We start from the raw sequence: 21,387 nt of genomic DNA on the forward strand, positions 1-21,387 counted from the left end.
TACTTATTGGTTCTAAGAGTATTTCTGTAATTTCATTGAGATTTTCTACATACACATAGCATCTGCAAACAGAAATAGTTTCCTTCCAATCATGTCATTTTTTTCAATTTTTTTAAAGACTTTATTCATTTTAGAGAGGAGAGAGAGAGAGAGAAAGAGAGAGAGAGAGAAGGGGGAGGAGCAGGAAGCATCAACTCCCATATGTGCCTTGATCAGGCAAGCCCAGGGTCTCGAACCGGCGACCTCAGCATTTCCAGGTCGACGCTTTATTCACTGCACCACCACAGGTGAGGCCTCAATTTGTAAATATTTTGATGAAAAGTTTTGTATCTAAGATCATAAGCAATATTGGTTCTTAGTGTTTTTTGTTTGTTTCCTTTTGTTTTTGTTTTGTATTGTCTTTTGCCTGGTTTTGATATTAGGGTAATATTGGCTTAATAAAGTGAGTTGGGTAGTATCACTTTCTCTTTCTATTTTTTGAAAGATATTTTATAAAATTGGCATTAATTATTTTTAAAATGCCTGATAGAATTCTGTATTGAATTAGGTGAGCATAAAATTTCTTTTTCAGGAACTTTAAATTACAAATTAAGTTGTTTTGTTGGTTATAAGGCTATTTAGACTGTCTGTTTTGGCTCTGGCCTATTGATTCGGTGTATGGAAGTCCCGGGTTTGATTCTTGGTCAGGACACACAGGAGAGGTGACCATCTACTCCTCCACTCTTCTTCCTCGCCCTTTTCTCTTTCTCATTCTTTCCTTTCTGCAACCATAACTCCATTGATTTGAGTGTGTCCATCCGGGGCACTGAGGATGGCTCAATGGGGCTTCTGCCTCAAGTGCTAAAAATAGCTCAGATGTGAGCATTGGTACTAGATCAGTAGAGCATTGGCCTCAGGTGGATGTTGCTGGGTGGATCCTGCTTGGGGTACATGTGAGAATCTGTCTCACTATCTTCCCTCCTCTCACTTAAAAAAAAATTAATTAATTTTTCAAAAAGGTTGTCTATTTTATCTTGGTTGACATTAGTAGTTTTGGTTTTTGAGGAATTTTCCATTTTTTCTTAGCTGTCATATTTATTATCATAATGTTATTCATAGTATTTCCTTATTAAATTCTTATCACTGTAAGATTTAGTGATATACTCTTCATTCTTGACACTGGTAACTTGTGTCTTCTCTCATTGTTTTTGTCAGTTTTGCTAGAGTTTTGTCAATTTTATTGCTTTTTGAAAGAACTAGTTTTTTGGTTTCATTAATTTTCTATTTTGTTTTCTATTTTCAATGTCATTGATTTCTGTTCTTCTCTTTATTTCCTCCCTTCTGCTTCTCCTGGGTTTATTTTGCTCTTTTTTCCTCTAGTTCAGCAGTTCTCAACCTGTGGGTCGCGACCTCGGTGGGGGTCGAATGACCAAAACACAGGGGTCGCCTAAAGCCATCGGAAAACCCACAGGTTGAGAACCACTGCTCTAGTTTCTTGATGTTGAAACTAAGGTTATTTGAGATCTTCTTATTTCTTATGAGAGGATGTTAGTACTATAAATTTGCCTCTCAGCAATACCTTAGCTTCATTCCAGCTATTTTGCTATGTTGTATTTTCATTTTCACTCAGTTCTATGTATTTTTAAAATTTTATTTAGAAAATTAAATTTAACAGGGTGACACTGATCAATTAGAGTACATAGGTTTCAGGTAAATATTTCTATAGCATTTGAACTGTTGATTATGTTGTGTGCCCATCACCCAAAGTCAAATAATTTTCTGGCCTGACCAGAAGGTGGTGCAGTGAATAGAGCATCAGACTGGGATGCAGAGGACATTGGTTCGAGACCCCGAGGTTGCCAGCTTGAGCGCGGGCTCATCTGGTTTGAGCAAAAGCTCACCAGCTTGGACCCAAGGATGCTGGCTCGAGGAAGGAGTTACTCGGTCTGCTGAAGGCCCACGGTCAAGGCACATATGAGAAAGCAACTAATGAACAACTAAGGTCTCGCAACGAAAAACTGATGATTGATGCTTCTCATCTCTTTCTGTTCCTGTCTGTCCCTGTCTATCCCTCTTTCTGACTTTCTCTCTGTCCCCGTAAAAAAAAAACCCAAACAATTTTTCTGTCACCTTATATTTGTCCCTCTTTACACCCTCCTCCAACCTCCTCTCCCTCCCCCACATCCCTCTTCCCCATGATAACCACTTCTCTTTTATCTATGTCCATGTTTTTCAGTTTTATATATCACCTATGTGTGAAATCATATAGTTCTTAGCTTTTTCTGATTTACATATTTCACTCAGTATAATGTTGTCAAGGCCTATTTATGTTGTCCTAACTGGCAATACGTCATCACTTCTTATGGTTGAATAGTATTCCACTGTATATATGTACCACATCTTCTTTATTCAATCCTTTATTGAGGGACACTTTGTTTTTTTCCAACACTTGTTATTACCTGTCTTGTTGATAATAACCAATCTAACAGTTGTGAGGTGGTATCTCAGTGTAGTTTTGATTTGGATTTCTCAAATAATAAATGAAGATGAGCATTTTCATCTATCTGTTGGCCATTTATTTGTATGTCTTCTTGGGAGAAGTGTCTGTTCAGGTCCTCTTTTCATTTTTTAATTGGATTGTTTGCTTGCTTGTTGCTGAGCTTTGTGAGTTCTTGTATTTTTCATTTCCTTTGATATTTTCTGTTTTACTCATTGATTGTGTAGAAGTGTGTTTTCTAATTTCTATGTGTTAAGAGATTTCCTGTTGTCTATTATTGACTTCTAGTCTCATTTCATTATGATCAGATAACATACTGTATGATTTTAATTCCTTTAAATTAAATGTGCTAAAGTTTATTTTATGGGCCAGAACATGCTCTGTTCCATAAGCACTTGCAAAAATGTGTAGTCTGTTTTTAAGTGGAGAGTTCTATATATAGAAATTAGATTTTTATTGGTTGTATTTTTCTTTTTTAAAAACATATTTATTGGATTTAGAGAAAGATGGTGTGATACAGAGGAGCATTGATTTTTTGTTCCACTTACTTATGTATTCATTAGTTGATTTTTATATGTGTCATGACTAAGGATTAAACCTGTGACCTTGGCATATTGGGATAATGCTCTAACCAATGAGCACCTGGCCAGTGCTGGTTGTATATTTCTTGTCTTTATATCATTGTTAACTTTCTGTCCTGAAGTTCTATTAGTTGCTGAAGGCAGGGTGTTTTAAAGGCCTAACTATAATCCTGGATTTTTCTATTTCTATATTTAGTTCTATAAGTTTTTTCACATGTTTCGAAGTTAACTTATACAGCATGTTACTGTAATGGATACTGTAGGCAATAGTAACACAATGGTAAGTATTTGTGTATCTAAATATAGATAAGCATAGAAAATGTACAGTAAAAATATAATATAAAAGATAAAAAATGGTACACCTTTATAAGGCACTTAACATGAATGGAATTTGCAGGACTGGAAGTTACTTTGAGTGAGTCAGTGAGTAAGTGGTGAGTGAATGTCAGGGCCTAGGATATTACTGTACACAACTATAGACTTTATAAACACTGTCCCATAAGTCCTCCCCCTGCTTCCTTTTAACAGGGTCAGAAATAGAACATCGAAGCTGTCAATGGTGCTCCATGAACAGGGATGTGGGCTGGATTTATTGGAAATATCAAGGAGAAACTGGCTGGGTAAGGTATATGTAGATCATTATAATAGTGACTTGTCAGGAGGAAGTGAAAGGTGGCTTGAGGTTCAGTAGGAATAAGAAACCAAGATGGAGATACCAAGGAACATAGAGGATTCTCATGGAAATGTGCTTTTGACTATTTCATGTTGGAGCAGTGATCACATTAAGGAATGTTGCAGTGTTTATTAAAAAAAAAAAACAAAAAGAGAAAAGAAAGGCTATTTAACATTGAGAGGGTGTAGAAATGATTAGGCAGTATTTTGACTTTGGAAATTTGTTTTTAGTTTTGTTGACCCCATCTGGCTTTAAGGATTCTCTCTGGCATTGAATTCACAGAAGAAATAAAACTTATCTATACTTTACATCATTAAAACCTGAAAAATATTTCCAAAGTACAGGCACAGGCTCCCACTACCACAGAAAGCAAAGTGACAGTGGCACTGAATACTTGTTGAGGTAGTCCTATGGACCTCAATACTTGCACAGGATTTCACGTACTCGACAAAGAATTTACAGCAATGTACACTAAAGACCATCAGACTAGATCTGGAAGGGCTATAGTGTCCTCTGAATATGTAGTGCTGTGGGGACAAACTCTGCTATTCTGAAACAGGTCAGTGGCTTACTGATTGGGATGTCATCTGTGTTCTCAAAATTGAAGTGCAGTGAGCAAGAGGGAATCTATTGCCAAACCCCCCAGATATTGCTCCCATTAAAGGGAAAAAAATCCTCCTGAACCACATATCTTTTTATTTTTTACAGGAAATATTGATCCATTACATAATCTTATGACCAACATTGTATATGCATAAATTCTATGGTTGACTGACACATCATTATACAATACATGACTATACACACATTTAGTTCCTGAGTGATAAGAGCAATGGGAGCTTCTTTTGTTATAATATTTGGTCTTTTGTCCTCACCTCTCGAAATTGCTTTACAGCCCTTAAGGTAAAGTGGGTTTCTTGTTATTCACAGTAGGCCCTTTTCTACCACAACTGGGATTATGTTAATGACATAACTTTTAGAAAGCACCTAAGGATGGGGTCTGTTTGCCAGGGGAACCAAACTTGATTATAGGATTGGAACTTTCATTTCCACAAACCCTTGCTTTCTAGGGAAGGGAGAAGAGCTGGAGGTTGAATCATTCACCAATGACCAATAATTTAATCAAGTTTGCCTGTATAATGAAACATCCATAAGAACCCCAAAGGGGAGTGTTCAGAGAGCTCCCAAGTTGGTTAACACATGGAGATTTGAGAAGAATAGCATATTCAGCAAGGGTATTAAAGCTCTGTGTTGTTTCCTCATACTTTGCCCTATGTATCTCTTCCATCTGGCTGTTTCTGAGTTATATCTTTTTATAATAAGATGGTAATCTTATAAGTAAGTGGGTTTTTTTAGGTCTGTGAGCCACTCCAGGAAATTAATCAAACCCAAAGCGAGGGTCATTGGAACCTCTGATCTTTAGCTGATTGGTCAGAAACACAGGTGATAAACCTAGACTTTGGATAATTTCTGAAGTCAGGGAAAAAGGTTGTCTTAAAAGACTGAACCATTGGCCTGACCTGTGGTGGCGCAGTGGATAAAGCATTGACCTGGAATGCTAAGGTCGCTGGTTCATAACCCTGGGCTTGCCAGGTCAAGGCACATATGGGAGTTGATGCTTCCTGCTCCTCCCCCTGTTCTCTCTCTATCTCTCCCTCTCTCTCTCTCTCTCTCCTCTCTCTAATAAAAATGAATAAATAAATTTAAAAATCTAAAAAAAAAAAGTAAATAAATAAATAAATAAAAAGACTGAACCATTAACCTGTGGTATTTGATGCTCTGGCCATGTAGATAATATCAGAATTAAGTTGAATTGTTTGAGACTCTGCTGATGTTGGAAAATTGTTGGTGTAGAAACAAGCCCCCCCCCAACCTACACATTGGAATTGGGTCCATAACCCCATTAGTCCCAATTGAGCTTCTGTGCTGGTGATTTTGTGCTTGCCTAATGTTGTTAAAAGGACTCTTGTTTGATTCTGGAGAGAATGAGTCTACCTGGGATGCTGACCTCTCTTATTAGGGTGGAGGATCTGGAAACACTGGGTCTGGGTGGCCTTTCTCCATTGGGTGTGTGGATGCAAAGTATCCTGTTATTAAGCAGCACCTCTAGTTCTGGGATCCCAAAACAACTCAGCTTTTTCTTACCACCTTTAAGAGATCTCCTTTGGTTGCCTCTTGTGCCATTTTTAGGTTTTATAGTTGTACTTAGCTGTAAGGGAAAGGGAAAAACATCATTCTGCCCAGATCAGGAGTCTTTCTCTTTAATAATATGTTCTACACAACTTGCTTAGAATTGAGATTAAATTCACCAGCTTGCAAATATGACTTTCTTCATTTTGAAAATCAGACTACATTTGCTTCTCTCCAGACTTCTGTCCCTCTCTAATTATTCACAATTCTATCTAGCAATTTGGAAATCTTAGCCCAAGGTCTTTCCAGTATCCTAGAATTCTAGGATTATCCTAGGACGAGTGTTTCTTAATCTCTTCTTGTGTCTCTGTTTTTAGCTTCTTTCTACTAATGTTTGTTATACCCTTTCTTGTTTCTTAACAGAGGATACAGGGAAATAAAGTTGAAATTGGGTTGTTTTTCTTTCTCTTTGTTACTTAACAATGTATTTCTTGTTATTACTGATGGCAATTTGAAATCTCCTTTTGCTATCCTGAGAATATATGCCTTTTTAAGGCTTCGATCATTCTCAACCTTAGGTGTTTTAGTGTTTTGTCACTCCTTTAGAGTTATTTTAATTGTTTATATCTCCTTTGTTACATCAGTAGAGTGAAGTATGCTGACTTGAGAGCTAGAATTGTATTTGAACCTCACCTCTTTCTCTTTTTAGGTGTGTGATTTGGGATTGATTATTTAACCTCTGGCTGAGGAAATGAGAGCTTAGAGGTTAAATAACAAATCCCATAAAATAAAAATAATAATATTACTACTAATAGGACCAACTTTATAAGGTTGTTATGAGTATTAAAAGAGATAATAAACATTAAGCATGTAGCACAGTTCCTGACACAGAGTATTTAATAAATTCTATTAATGTTATTATACATTTTTAAAATCTTATAGAAGAGTTTTTACAGCTATCCCTTAATACCTATTCTTTTCTCCTTTATTGTAATTTTATATTCAGAGTTTTATTTTTATTTATTTTTTATTTATTTATTGATTTTTAGAGAGAGGAGAGAGAGAAAGAGAGAGAGAGAGGGAGAGAAAGGGGAGGAGCAGGAAGCATCAACTCCCATATGTGCCTTGACCAGGCAAGCCCAGGGTTTCGAACCGGCAACCTCAGTGTTCCAGGTCGACGCCTTATCCCACTGCGCCACCACAGGTCAGGCCCAGAGTTTTATTTTTGAGAGCCTTCCTTCCGGTCAGCTTATGTTACTTAAAGCTCTAAAGTAAGTGGATTGCATATCTTTAAATTTTTTTATTCATTGATTTTTGCGAGGAAGATAGAGAGAGAGACAGGAACATCGATCTGTTCCTGTACAGTTCCTGACCAGGGATCAAACCAGCAACCTCTGCACTTCAGAGCGATGCTCTGGTCTAACCAACCAAATTATGTGACCAGGGCAATTTTAAATTGTGAAAGTATATGTAATTTAATTGTGGCTGATATTCTTATGCCAGTGCTGGTGATGGTCCTCTTATAAGTAGTAAATGCAAATTTTTCACAGCTCTGTCTCCATGCAATTGATGTGTAGGTGTTAAATTAGCCTTTCTGGTTAACTATCCATAAATATTTCAAAACACATACCTCATGTGGGTACTCAGCTTGTTTCTACGTGCTACAAAAATTCTTGCTTGTTAGACATTTCACATTATCATATGGCCTACCTGTATTTCTTGCCATATTTTAAAATAAGTTCATGGTTATAGTACAGGGGTCCCCAAACTTTTTACACAGGGGGCCAGTTCACTGTCCCTCAGAGAGTTCGTTGGAGGACCAGACCATAAAAAAACTATGAACAAATCCCTATGTACACTGCACATATCTTATTTTAAAGTAAAAAAACAAAACAGGAACAAATACAATATTTAAAATAAAGAACAAGTAAATTTAAATCAACAAACTGACCAGTACTTCAGTGGGAACTATGGGCCTGCTTTTGGCTAATGAGATGGTCAATGTGCTCCTCTCACTGACCACCAATGAAAGAGGTGCCCCTTCTGGAAGTGCGGAGGGGCCAGATAAATGGCCTCAGGGGGCTGCATGCGGCCTGCAGGCCATAGTTTGGGGACCCCTGTTATAGTACATCAACATATTTCTCTGGTGAAAAATGAAGCTTATAAGATACTTTATTTGAATTCTCTAAGCAAGACTCATACCTAATTTAATGTTTTGTATAGTGCCCAAGCCATTGTCATTTAGATGTTTGTCACTAATGATTGTACCTTAAATGATGTAGCAATTGTATGAAAGTCAGCAAACTGACATCATTATGAGTGTATTCTAACAAACCTGTTTCTTCCAGTGTCTTTTTCCTCTGAGTTAAAGTTGGTAATCTTTTTAATCTTGGTGAATTCTTTAGGTTTCATATTTGATACCTATAATTCTGGAACCTCCCAAAACTATCTTAATTAGAGGCATGTTGGAATGTGTTTGAAATTTTTCTGCTGTAGTTCAGTTAGTTCTGGGCAGTGTTATGTAATCTTAAGGATCTGAGTTGTCTTCAGGGATTCAACCTTTCCTGCTTTCCTCCATTATTTTTTTTAGGTCTCTACCTCCTCCCCTGGGGAGAATAAGATCCAAAATTTTTGTTACTCTTTGGGAGATGTTTGAAACTAAGTCTTGCTAACCTTAACCTTTTAATGTTTTAGATTGTTTTTGAGGGCCAGCACTGGTGTTATGCCAATTTATAACCTGGGTAATTTAGATTATGGTATCAGGAATCTAATTGAAATGTAGATTCTGATATCAGGAATCTTATTTAAATGGCACAAAGTCTAGGGTTCACCTTGTTGGTATCATGAAATTGTGATGTTCAGTGGCTAAGTTGGTACTATGCTTTCTCAATGGTGTTTCATTAGTGAATTAAATCCTAGATATAGTTTGTTTATATTGCTTGTAGAATGGTCTTAAGTCCTTTTCAGGAATAAAGGATTGATTTGTGGTAGTTGGGGATGCTTTTTGTTCAATTATGGAACTGTATCTTGCCAGCAGAAGATTTAAAGGCTGAGCCCTTGGTCTGAACTACAGATGACCCCTCTTTAGGCTTTCATAGCCCACTGCTCTTTCTTTGTTTATTCCTTTAGCCCAATCCATGTCTTTGCTTTTCTTAGAGAAATATATTCTGGCCTCTTTGTGCATGTTCCTCTCACTTAGACTGCTTCCATATTGTATCATGTGTCTGGAATAATGTCCTCTCCTTTGTCTGCCAAACCCTTTCTTTGATGTCAGCCTGAGAGAGCTAGGATTCTTATCTCCTTCATTAAACTCTGCTGACCTCAGTGTCACAGAAGTGACATTTCCATGAGGCAAAGATCATGTAAACACTTCTCATCAGTTAATGTAGATGTTCACTGTTTTATACTGCTTTCTTGGAATCTTTATGGTATAGTTATGTGTTGTCTGGAACTTTAGATTTAAATCTATAAAAGGGAGAAATTTTATCAGACTTATTGGATATCCATTCTAAGAAATAAGTAGGCATTTAATAAATTGCTCTTTGATGGCAAAGTCCTTGAGGGAAAAAGTGGACAAATAGCTTCTGAAAAATGAAAACTTTTTTTTTTTTTTGCCGCTTGTTGAACTTTTTCTTTTCAATTTCTACTCATTTATTTCAGTGAGAGAGTAAGGGTAGGGGAGAGAGAGACACGACCATTGAGCTGTTCCTGTTTGTGCCCTGGCCTGGGATCAAACCAACACCCTTTGTGCTTCAGGATGATGCTCTAACCAACAGAACTGTCTGTCCAAGGCTGAATTTTATAATAGATAGCTGAGCTTATAACCTTAGTAAATGAGATTCAAATAATTTTAATTCTTGACCACACAATATCTACTACAGCATTTTAGAAGATGTATTTCTTTTCCCTATAAACTAGTCAGGTGACTCAAAGATTTAACTTCATTGGGTCATAATTCTACTACATTGTTTCATAAGCTTGATAATGCTGCCTTTGAATTTACAAGCTATTGGCTGAAGAAAACTTAAATTTCTTTAAATTCTCTGTGAGTCTGACTGAACATGTAGTAGGCTTCTACCTCTGGAAATGCCATTATCCATTAACTACATGATCAATAACTTTTAGAATAAAGACAGAGCCCTCATCAATGAGAACTTTGCATTTTCTGCCTTTTGTCCTACCACACCCTACCACTCATCTTGCTCCACCAGTACCAAGATAATAATAATTTCCCTTGCTCACTGCCATATTTTTATCACATAGTGTTATCTCTTCTTGAAGTGCTTTTATTCTATGTATCTAATTATTCATCTGTCATATTCTTCTTGATTTAACTCATATATCTTCTGTCCTGTGACCAGTTTTTGACCCCTGCACCAGACAAAGATAATTACTTCTATTTCTTCCATATTGTACCTTCTATATACCTCTAGTTTTAAACACTTCATTATATTTTTACCTCCAACAATTCTACTGTGAGTTTCTTAAAGCTGGGAACTTTTTGTTTTCTCAGAGTCTTGTAGAGTTATTGACATGCACCATCTGCTCAATATATGCTAGAATGAATGAATGAATGAATGAATGAACCAAAGGGAGACATGTCAATGGAATTAGAAACCATGACTGTGGGAATTCTGCTTCTAGGTTTGACATATTAAATTGTATTACATCAACTATTCTCTAGAACAGTGATTTTCAACCTGTGTTTCTCACACACTCATAAACTAATTACTAAAGAAAAAGGGGCCCTGACCTCTTTTCCCTTAGTAACTAATTTATTTGTGCCATGAGATGAAAATGGTTGTATTTTGTCATGGGTACTGACCTTAGTAATTAGTGTGTGTTTGTGCCATGGAAAAAAAAGGTTGAAAATCACTGCTCTAGAACTCTAAAAGCTGAATAAAATTATAAAATACTTTTTTTGACAACACCAAAGCAACTAAGAATCAAAATCCCAGAGAAAAAGACATTTATTAAAGTGAGCCCGATATTCTGTGCTACATTTATTTTCAAGGCATTTGTCAATGTAAGTGCTATGGGTAGAAAGACTGAGAAGCCAAAATGAAAGTAGTAACTAAGAGACAAATTAACCAGAGGTTTTAGCAGTCTGACAGAGCTGTCGAGATAAAAGTTAGAATTTAGATATACCATTATAATCAGGACTTCAGAACCCAAGATGCCAGAAAAAGGAAAACACAGTGAATTTAGTTCAATATTTTATGCTAATTTCCCCCTTGTGTAATTTGTGAATTTGTAAGTGTTATAGGTCAAAGAGATTGGAAAGTTAAGCAGAAAGTGGCAAGTAAAAATCTGAATAGCTAAGCATAGCTTTCTGTAATTTTACAATACTAGAGAGACAGAAATTGGAGTTTAGAGCTTGCCAAACAGAAAGGACCCTGCTACTTACCCCAGGATTTCAGTTGGGATCCCCAAAGGGCTAAACTCTAAGAGTAAGGATGAAGTAGAAAAATACCATTCCTCACAAATAATAAAACACAGCTTTGAATCAGCTCAACCTGAACTAGAATTAAGGTGATCACCTGTAAGATATATCTTCTCTGAAGAAAGGTAATATCATCCAAAGCTCCTCTAACTTTTAATATGCAGTGCCTGACATTTAATAAAAAATTATCAGGCTTGCCAGTATGAGTTTGCTAGGGCTAACATAACAAAGTACCACAGACAATGGCTTAAAAACAAAAATTTATTATCTCATGATTTGGGATGCTAGAAGTAAAAAAATGAAGGTATTGGCAGGAGTTGTTTCCTTCTGAATGCTGTGAGGGAACAATCTGTTCCAAGTCTCTCTCCTTGACTTGTAGATGGCCATGTTTTCCTTATGTGTCCTCATACTGTCTTTATTCTATGTGTATCTCTATCTAAATTTCTCTTTTTATGATAACCAGTTATATCGGATTAGAGCCCACCTTAATTACTTTAACTTGATTACCTCTGTAAAGACCCTATTTCCAAATAAGACTATATTCTGAGATAATGGGGGTTAAGACTTCAACATATGAAAGTTTTTGGTAGGAAACAGTTCAACCAATAATATTAAGTCATAGGATTACAAGTAAAAATGGAAAACAGACCTTGACATGTACTTGAGACATGAGAGTTAGGAGACTCAGACTGTGATTACTGCGTTCATAATGTTTGACAAGATGGATAATTTCAGCAGAGAACTATATTCTACATGAAAGGAATGAAATTCTGGAACTGAACATTATAGCAACTAAAATTAATTTTTTTTATTTATTGATTTCAGTGAGAGAGGAAGGGGAGAGAGAGAGAGATAAGAATATCAAGTGGTTCATGTATATGCCCTGACAGGGAATTGAACCAGCAACTTCTGCATTTCAGGACAATGCTCTAACCAACTGAGCTATCTGGCCAAGGCCTAAAGTTAGAATTTTGATAGTTGAATAGAACAACAGATTAGATACAGTCCAAGAGAAGATTGGTCAAGTGGAACATAGGTCAATAGAAAATATTCTAGGCAAATTGAAGAACCAGGAGACAAAAAAAAAAAGATGGAAAATACCAAAAAACATGTTGACAGTTTACTGGCTTCACTTTAATATTCTTATTGAGAAACCATGAAAACATCAACTGAGCTTCTATAGTGAATAATAGATTTACAGTCAAATAGACCTGGGTTAGAACTCCAGATCTGTCTCTTAATCTTTTTCTGACCATATGATCTTGAATTAGTGATTCTCTGAACCACAAATCTGAAAAGTAGGACATAGCACCCACCTGACAGAGTTGTTGTAGGGATTAAATAAGATAATGCATGCAAAAGTGCTTTGTAATTTACAGTTCCATGCATATTATAGCATTTGTTCTTCATTGTGTAGACTATATAGTAACTTGGGATATATCTATTTTTATGAGCAGAAATCTACAGATATTTATTTTTTAAAGTCAACATCTACTTTAAAAATACTTCAGACTAAAACCTATTCTATTTGTTACTATGTATACTTTATGAAAATAGAGGAGTGATGTGCATTGTCCTGTCAGGTCTCATTTTACCATCTTTGTCAAAAGTTAAAGAACAAAGTAAACATGTCGGACATCAGAGTAATAGTGTCATGAGAGATATTCCTGATCTCTCCCCTTGAAATTTCAACAAATGTAACAACTATAACACAGCAAAGAACCCCAGCTAGGCTCACAAGCATGCCTGAAAGTTCAACACATCAAATAAACTAAAGATGAGATAGTGTGAAAAGGGAGGCAGAAGATAAAATGCATTTGTGGTGGGCTTTGGACAGGAGAGGAGATAAACCTGGAGCGACTGGGTTTCTTTCTCTCTGCTAGACTATGGGGAGAAGGGAAGCTCCGGCTCTCTGGATTTTATCTGAAGGGTATGGAGAAGGGAACTCAGAGTGTCTCAGTCTCCTGCTGGGATAAGCAGTGAGACAGAAGGGCAGACCAAGAGATAAAACAAAGCAGCCAGAATGCAGGGTCATGGCCAGTGTTCCCATGGTCTGTCTGTAGCTCACAATCGGCACAAACAGAGAAAGCTAAAGTGCAGCCCCCATCCTCCCAGATCCCACCTCCCTCATCTCACAGTATGGAGAGTGGCTAAGACAAACACCAAATCTAGCTCTCCAGAGCCACTGTCTCCCTTGAAGAACAGAAGTGCTCCACATTGGGACCCCAGGTCTGTTGAGATGTAGGAAGGAGCACCTGGAAGTCTGAGATCACCATTGCTAAATCTGTAAAGCTGGACAGCTGAAGTGGTAAAGCCAAAGCCATAAGGCTAAAGCCATAAAGCACTTACAACATGCCCCACCCAACAAAGTGACTGTAGCACTGCCTACATCATTACAAAAACAAAATCTCATTGGATAGCCCAAGAACTTCACAGAGCTAAAAGCTATAATACAGAGGCACCTACTGGAAGAAACCTCCCCAAATCACAATTTAGTTTTCCTTTTTTCCCTCTTTTTTCCTTCCCTTTTCTTCTTATTCTTTTTCATTTTTGAATTTCATTTTCTTTAATTTTTATATTTTTATTCTTACTTTTTGTGGGTGCTTTTTATTTTTTTATTTGCTGTCTATTTTTTTGTGGTTTTCCTTACTTGTCATAATTTTTTAATATTTTATGTTTTGTATTATATTTATTTATTTAAAATTTTCATTTTTTAGGTTTTTTTTGTTAATGTTCTTAACAATACCACTCTCAAATGCCATCAAGGAAGAAGTAATTGAATAAATACCATGGCTACACAAGACAGAGACATAGTTCAGAAAAAAATGAAAAATCTACAGAAAAAAATCTCAATCACCTGAAAACCCTGGAGTTAAATGATAGAGAATTCAAAATCGAAGTTTTGAAAATACTCAATGCGATGGGAGAAGATACCAAGAAGCAACTTAATGAACTCAGAAAACAAATTAATGAACAAAATGAACACCTCACCAAGGAGATCGAAACTTTAAAAACAGATGAATAACTCAATACATGAATTGAAGACTGAGGGAGCAAGTTCAACTAATGGAACAAGCTAGATAGAGGAAAGAGTCATTGACATCAAAGACAAGCAACTAGACATGCTACAGGGAGAAGAGGAGAGAGTCTCACAAATTAAAAATACTGAGAGAACTGTACAAGATCTGTCTGACTCCATCAGAAAGAGAAATTTTAGAATAATGGCTATATCAGAAGAAGAAAAGAGGGAGAAGGGAATGGAGAGGCAATTCAAACAAATAATTGAGAATTTCCCAAGCCTGTAGAACAGTGGTTCTCAACCTGTAGGTCGCGACCCCAGCAGGGGTCGCCGAAAACCATCGGAAAATACATATTTATTATACAATACATTTTTAAATATGTATTTCCAATGGCTTTAGGCGACTCCTGTGTTTTGGTCGTTCGACCTCCGCCGGGGTCACGACATACAAGTTGAGAACCGCTGCTCTAGAAAGAGTTAGAGCCTCAAATTCAAGAAGCCAAACAGAACACCCAGTTACCACAACCCAAACAGACCTATTCCAAGGAAAATCAAAATAAAATTGTCAATAATCAATGAAAAAGAAATAACTCTCAAGGAAGATAGCGGAAAAAAGAAGAACATAACACATAAAAGGAAGCCCTTTAAGTCATCAACAGACTTCTCAGCAGAAACTATGTAACCCAGAAAAAAAAGGACCCAAACATTCAATGTCCTCTGAAAGAGAGGAATTACCAGCTAACAATACTATATTCAACAAAGCTATCCTTCAAATATGAAAGAGAAATAAAAACTTCTGCAGACATACAGAAGCTGAATGAATTTATCACCAGAAAACAGCCACTTCAGGAAATACTCAAGAGGTTTGTTTTACCAGCCAGTAAAAAAACAAAACAAATCAAAACTACAAGTAAAAGCTCCAACAAGATCATAATAAAAACAAAGATAATCTGTGACAACAATAACATAAAAGGGAAAAGGATAAAGATCTGCAGTAGCAAAGGAGGATGGGATGCAGAAGCACTTATAAGAAAAAGGACTCTTGTACATATGGATTTTTTAAAATTAACCTAATAATTACCCATGAAAAAGCTATTACTGAAACACACAATTTATAAAAAAAGAAATGGTGTAAAAGTAAGGAATATCACCAAACAACAACAAAAAACTGACAGAAACAAAAAAAAAAGAAGAACCAAACAAGACACAAAGCTACCAGAAAACAAAACATAAAATGGCTATAGGAAATCTTCAAGTGTCAATTATTACCTTAAATGTAAATGGATGGCACTCACCAATAAAGAGGCACAGAACAGCAGATTGGATCAAAAAGCAAAACCCAAACATATGCTGCCTTCAAGAGATACATCTAAGCTGCAAGGACAAAAGTAGATTCAAAGTGAAAGGTTGGGAAAAGATACTCCAAGCAAATAATATCCAAAGAAAAGCAGGAATAGCCATACTCATATCAGACAATGCTGACTTCAAGACAACAAAAGTAACCAGAGACAGAGATGGACATTTCCTAATGATAAAGGGCAAATTGTATCAAAATGACATAACACTTTTTAATACATATGCATGGAACTAGGAAGCACCAAAATATATAAGACATCTACTAACTGATCCAAAAATAGAAGCAGACACAATCAACTTGGAGATTTCAACACACCATTGACAGTTTTAGATAGATCATCCAAACAGCATATTAATAAAGAAATATAACCCTTAAATGACATTCTGGACCAAATGGATGTAATAGATATTTTATGGGACATTTTCTAGCAAAATGTCAGATTATACATTTTTCTCCAGTGTGCATGGAACATTCTCAATGATAGACCATATGTCAGGCCACAAAAATAACATTAACAAATTTGGGAAGATTGAAATTATACCACACATATTTTCTTATCATAAGGCAATTAAAATTAAAATTCAATTGTAAAAAGAAAGTAAAGAAACCCACAAAAATGTGGAAATTAAACAACATATTTAAAAAAAAATAACTAGATCAAAGAAGAAATAAAAGCAGTGATCAAAAGTTATATACGGACAAATGAAAATGACAATAGGACATATCAAATTACTGTGAAGGCAGTAATAAGAGGGAAGTTTATATCATTACAGGCTTATATCAAGAAACAAGAGAGATCCCAAGTAAACTAACATCACACTTTAAGGAACTAGAAAAAAAAAGAATGAAGGCAACTTAAAGTCAGCAGAAGAAAGAAAATAGTACATATTAGAACAGAACTGAATGAAATATAGAACAAAAAAAACTATAGAAAAATTAAAACGACAAAGAGTTGGTACTTTGAAAAGATCAATAAAATTGACAAACCACTGGCTAGACTCACTAAAGATAAAAGAGGAAGGACTCATATAAACAAAATCCAAAAACAAAGGGAAGGAATTACTAAAGACATCATAGATATACAAAAGATCATAGGAGAATGTTATGATAGATTATATGCCAACAAATTCAACAACCTAGAGGAAATAGATAAATTCTTAGAACTATACAATCTTCCTAGTGAGTTACAAAGAAGTGGAAAACCTAAATAGACCTATATGCAAGGAGGAAATAGAAACAACAATCAAAAACCTCCCCCAAGGCCCTGGCCAGTTAGCTCAGCAGTAGAACAATGGCCTAGAGTGTGGAAGTTCTGGGTTTGATTTCTGGCCAGGGCACATAGGAGAAGCACCCATCTGCTTCTCCATCCTTCAACCACTCCTTTCTCTCTATCTCTCTCTTCCCTTCCTGCAGCCAAGGCTCCATTGGAGCAAAGTTGGCCTGAGTGCTGAGGATGGCTCCATGGCCTTTGCCTTAAATGCTATAATGGCTCTAGTTGCAATGGAACAACATCCAAGATGGGAAAAACATCACCTCCTAGTGGGCATGCCAGGTGGATCCTGGTCAGGTGCATGCAGGAGTCTGTCTGCTGCCCCCTGCTTCTCCCTTCCGAAAAATACAGAAAAAACCCTCCCCCCAAACAAAAGTCCAAGACCAGATGGTTACACTAGTGAATGCTACCAAACATTCATAGAAGATTTGGTACATATCCCTCTCAAAGTCTTCCAAAGGAATAGAAGAAGCAATGCTCATCAGCACATTTTATGAGGCCAACATAAACCGGATACCAAAACCTGGCAAGAACAACACAAAAAAATAAAACTACAGACCAATATCTCTAATGAATACAGATGCAAAAACCCTAACGTAAATACTAGCAAATGGAATACAGCACATTAAAAAATAATATATCACAATAAAGTGCAACTTATTCCTGGAGCACCAGGATGGTTCAACATATGAAAATCAATCAACGTAATACACCACACCAACAAAACAAAGAACAAAAATCATATAATCTTATCAATAGATGCAGGAAAACATTTGATAAGATATAACATCCTTTTATCTTTAAAATACTCAATAAAATGAAAATAGAAGGAAAGTAACATCAACATAATAATGACCATATATGACAAACCATCACCTAAAGTCTTACAAAGTGGTGAAAAAATGAAAGCTTTTTCTCTAAAATCAGGAAAAAGACAAGGTTGCCCACTCTCTCTACTCTTATTCAACTTAGTTCTGGAAGTATTAACCAAAGCGATTAGGCAAGAGAAACAAATAAAAGGCATTCATATAGGGAAAGAAGAAGTAAAGGTATCACTCTTTGCAGATGACATGATCCTGTATATAGAAAACCCCAAAGACTCCACAAAAAAACTATTATTAACAATAAATTAATACAGTAAAGTCACAGAATATAAAATCAATATACAAAAGCCTATTACTTTTTTATATGATGAAACTTCAGAAAATGAAGTTTAAAAAAATTTCTTTTACAATTGCAGCAACTAAAACAATACCTAGGAATAAACTTAACAAAAGATGTGAAGGACCTATATACTGAAAACTACAAAACATCATTGAAAGAAATTGAACAAGACACAATGAAATGTAAAAATATTCCATATTCATGGATTGGAAGAATCAACATAGTTAAAATGACCATATTATCCAAAGCAATATACAAACTGAATGCAATCCCCATCAAAATCTCAATGTAATTTTTTAAATAAATAAAACAAAAAATTATCTGGTTTGTATGGAACCATAAAAATACCTTGAATTACCAATCCTGAGGAGAAAGAATGAAGCCACAGGTATTACACTACCTGACTTCAAATTATACTATAGAGTCACGATAATCAAAACAGCATGGTATTGCTTGACCAGGTGGTGGTGCAGTGGGTAAAGAGTAGGACTGGGATGCATAGGACCCAGGTTTAAAACCCCAAGGTCACTGGCTTGAACACAGGCTCATCCAGCTGAGACAGTGACCCCATGATCACTGTCTTGAGCTCAAAGTTGCTGGCTTGAGTGAGGGGTCACTCACTGTGCTATAGCCCCCCAATCAAGGTTCATATGAGAAAGCAATCAATGAACAACTAAGGTGACACACTAAGAACTGATGCTTCTCATCTCCCTTCCTATCTGTCCCTCTCTCTGTCTCTCTCTCTGTCTCTGTCACAAAAAAATAAATAAATAAAAATTAAAATATAATAAAATAATAATAATAAATAATAGCATAGTGCTGGCAAGAAAACAGACATATAGTCCAATGAAATAGAACCGAGAGCCTAGAAATAATAGTCTTTGATAAAGGAGCCAAAAACACACAAATGGAGAAAAGAAAGCCTCTTCAATAAATGGTGCTGGGAGAATTGGAAAACCACATGCAAAAGAATGAACCTGGACTATAATTTGTCCCCCTGCATAAAAATTAATTCAAAATGGCTCAAAGACCTAAATATAAGACCTGAAACTATAAATAAAATAGAAGAAAACATAAGTACTAAGCTCATGGACCTTGATGGTAAAGAACAATTTATGAATTTGACCCCCAAGGCAAGGGACATACAGGCAAAAATAAATGAATGGGATTACATCAAACTAAAAAGCTTCTGCACAGCAAAAGAAACTCACAGCAAAACAAATAGACAGCCAACTAAATAGGAAATGATATTTGCAAACAACAGCTCTGATAAAGAGTTAATATATAAAATATAGAAAGAACTCACTAAGCTCAGCAACAAACAAGAAAACAATCCAATTAAAAAATGGGGCGATGATCTGAATAGACACTTCTCCCAAGAGGACATACAAATGGCCAACAGATATTTGAAAAGATGCTCATCTTCACTAGGTATTAGAGAAATGCAAATCAAAACTACAATGAGAGCCTGACTAGGCACTGGCGCAGTGGATAGAGCGTCGAACTGGGATGTGGAGGACCCAGGTTTGAGACCCCGAGGTCACCAGCTTGAGCGCAGGCTCTTCTGGTTTGAGCAAAACTCACCAGCTTGGATCCAAGGTCGCTGGCTCAAGCAAGGGGATTACTCGGTCTGCTGAAGGCCCAAGGTCAAGACACATATGAGAGAGCAATCAATGAACAACTAAGGTGTTGCAACAAAAAACTGACGATTGATGCTTCTCATCTCTCTTCGTTCCTTTCTGTCTGTCCCTATCTATCCCTCTCTCTGACTCTCTCTCTGTCTCTGTAAAAAAAAAAAATAGTGACAAAACTACAATGAGATACCACCTCACTTACGTTAGATTGGCTACTATCAGCAAGACAGGTAATAACAAGTGTTGTAGAGGCTGTGGAGAAAAAGGAACCCACATTCACTGCTGGTAGTACTACAAATTAGTACAACTATTACGAAAAGTAGTATGATGGTTCCTCAAAAAATTAGGAATAGAATTACCATATGACCCAGCAATCCCTGTATTAGATATCTACCTCCAAAACTCGAAAACATTGGTATGTAAGACACAAGCACCCCCATATCCATTGCAGCATTATTCACAGTGGCCAAGACATGGAAAAATCAAAGTGCCATTTGATAGATGATTGGATAAAGAAAATATGGTACATATATACAATGGAATACTACTCAGCCATGGGAAATGATGACATAGTGATAATTATAACAACATAGATGGTCCTTCAGAACATTATTTTGAGTGAAATAAGTAAATTAAAAAAAAGTAAGAACTGTATGATTTCACACATAGGTGGGACACAAAATTGAGACTCATGGACATAGATAACAGTGCAGTGGTTACCAGGGAGAAGAGGACATGTGGGAATGGGGAGAGAAGAGTGGGTAGGGGAAAGGTATAAAGAGTTATAAATATAAGGTGATGGAAAATGATTTGACTTTGGGTGATGGGTATACAACATAGTGAACAGTTCAGCTGCTATAGAAATGTTCACCTGAAACCTATGTATTCTTATTGATCAATCCTGTTAAAGTTAATTTTCTAAACAAAATTTAAAAATTAAATAAAAAAGTTAAAGCTGTTTCTTTAAGATTACTGAGAATTTTTTTTCCTATTGCTAATCATTTCATAGAAATATCTTGTTTGGGTACTTTAATGTATTTTTATTTGTGTTTTGCCTATCAAGTTATATTTTTGTTGCATTACTGTTTTTAATCCCATCACTTCCATGCATCAAGTCATTCAATGAACATTTCTTGATAGCCTATGTGCCCGGCATTGCACTGAAAGTGTGATGAAGGATGAGTAATATAACTAGTGTAGTAGTTAGTTAAATACTTTTCATACAATGAAATCAGTGCTGTACGGGAGGCATGTGAGCCCAAGAAGTTGCACCTGCTTGTGGTGTTACTGAGGTGAACTTTGAGGTAAGTGTCTAATGTCGAATAAAAAAATATATTTGTGGAGAAAGGGCACACGTGCATTTCATGTAGAGGGAATGGGAATTGGAAGATTTTATGTATTCTGGAACCAAATCTAACTTGGCATGGCTAGTGTGTAGGATGTGAGACAAGAGAAAGAGATGGAGTGTCGGATTCAGATGGAAAAGTTGGCAGGTTCTTAACTTGAGAAAGGGAAGAGGATCAGTAATGAAGGATTTTAAGCAGAAGAGCTGCACAAACTTTATATATTGAGAGTTGTTTGGAGAATGGACAGGAGACAGGTGAGAGGAAATATAGACAGATGAATTGGGCTGGTGGAAT

The 21,387-nt window shown here is 36.2% G+C and overlaps 1 protein-coding gene across 5 annotated transcripts in view; it reads left to right on the plus strand.

Annotated features, from left to right (window-relative positions):
• The window catches only part of EDA (ectodysplasin A), a 409,324-nt gene that overhangs the window by 109,864 nt on the left and 278,073 nt on the right, over positions 1-21,387 (plus strand). The window lies entirely within an intron of this gene.

The sequence above is a fragment of the Saccopteryx bilineata genome, chromosome X (genome assembly GCF_036850765.1).
Source record: "Saccopteryx bilineata isolate mSacBil1 chromosome X, mSacBil1_pri_phased_curated, whole genome shotgun sequence".
NCBI classification, from domain to species: Eukaryota; Metazoa; Chordata; class Mammalia; order Chiroptera; family Emballonuridae; genus Saccopteryx; species Saccopteryx bilineata.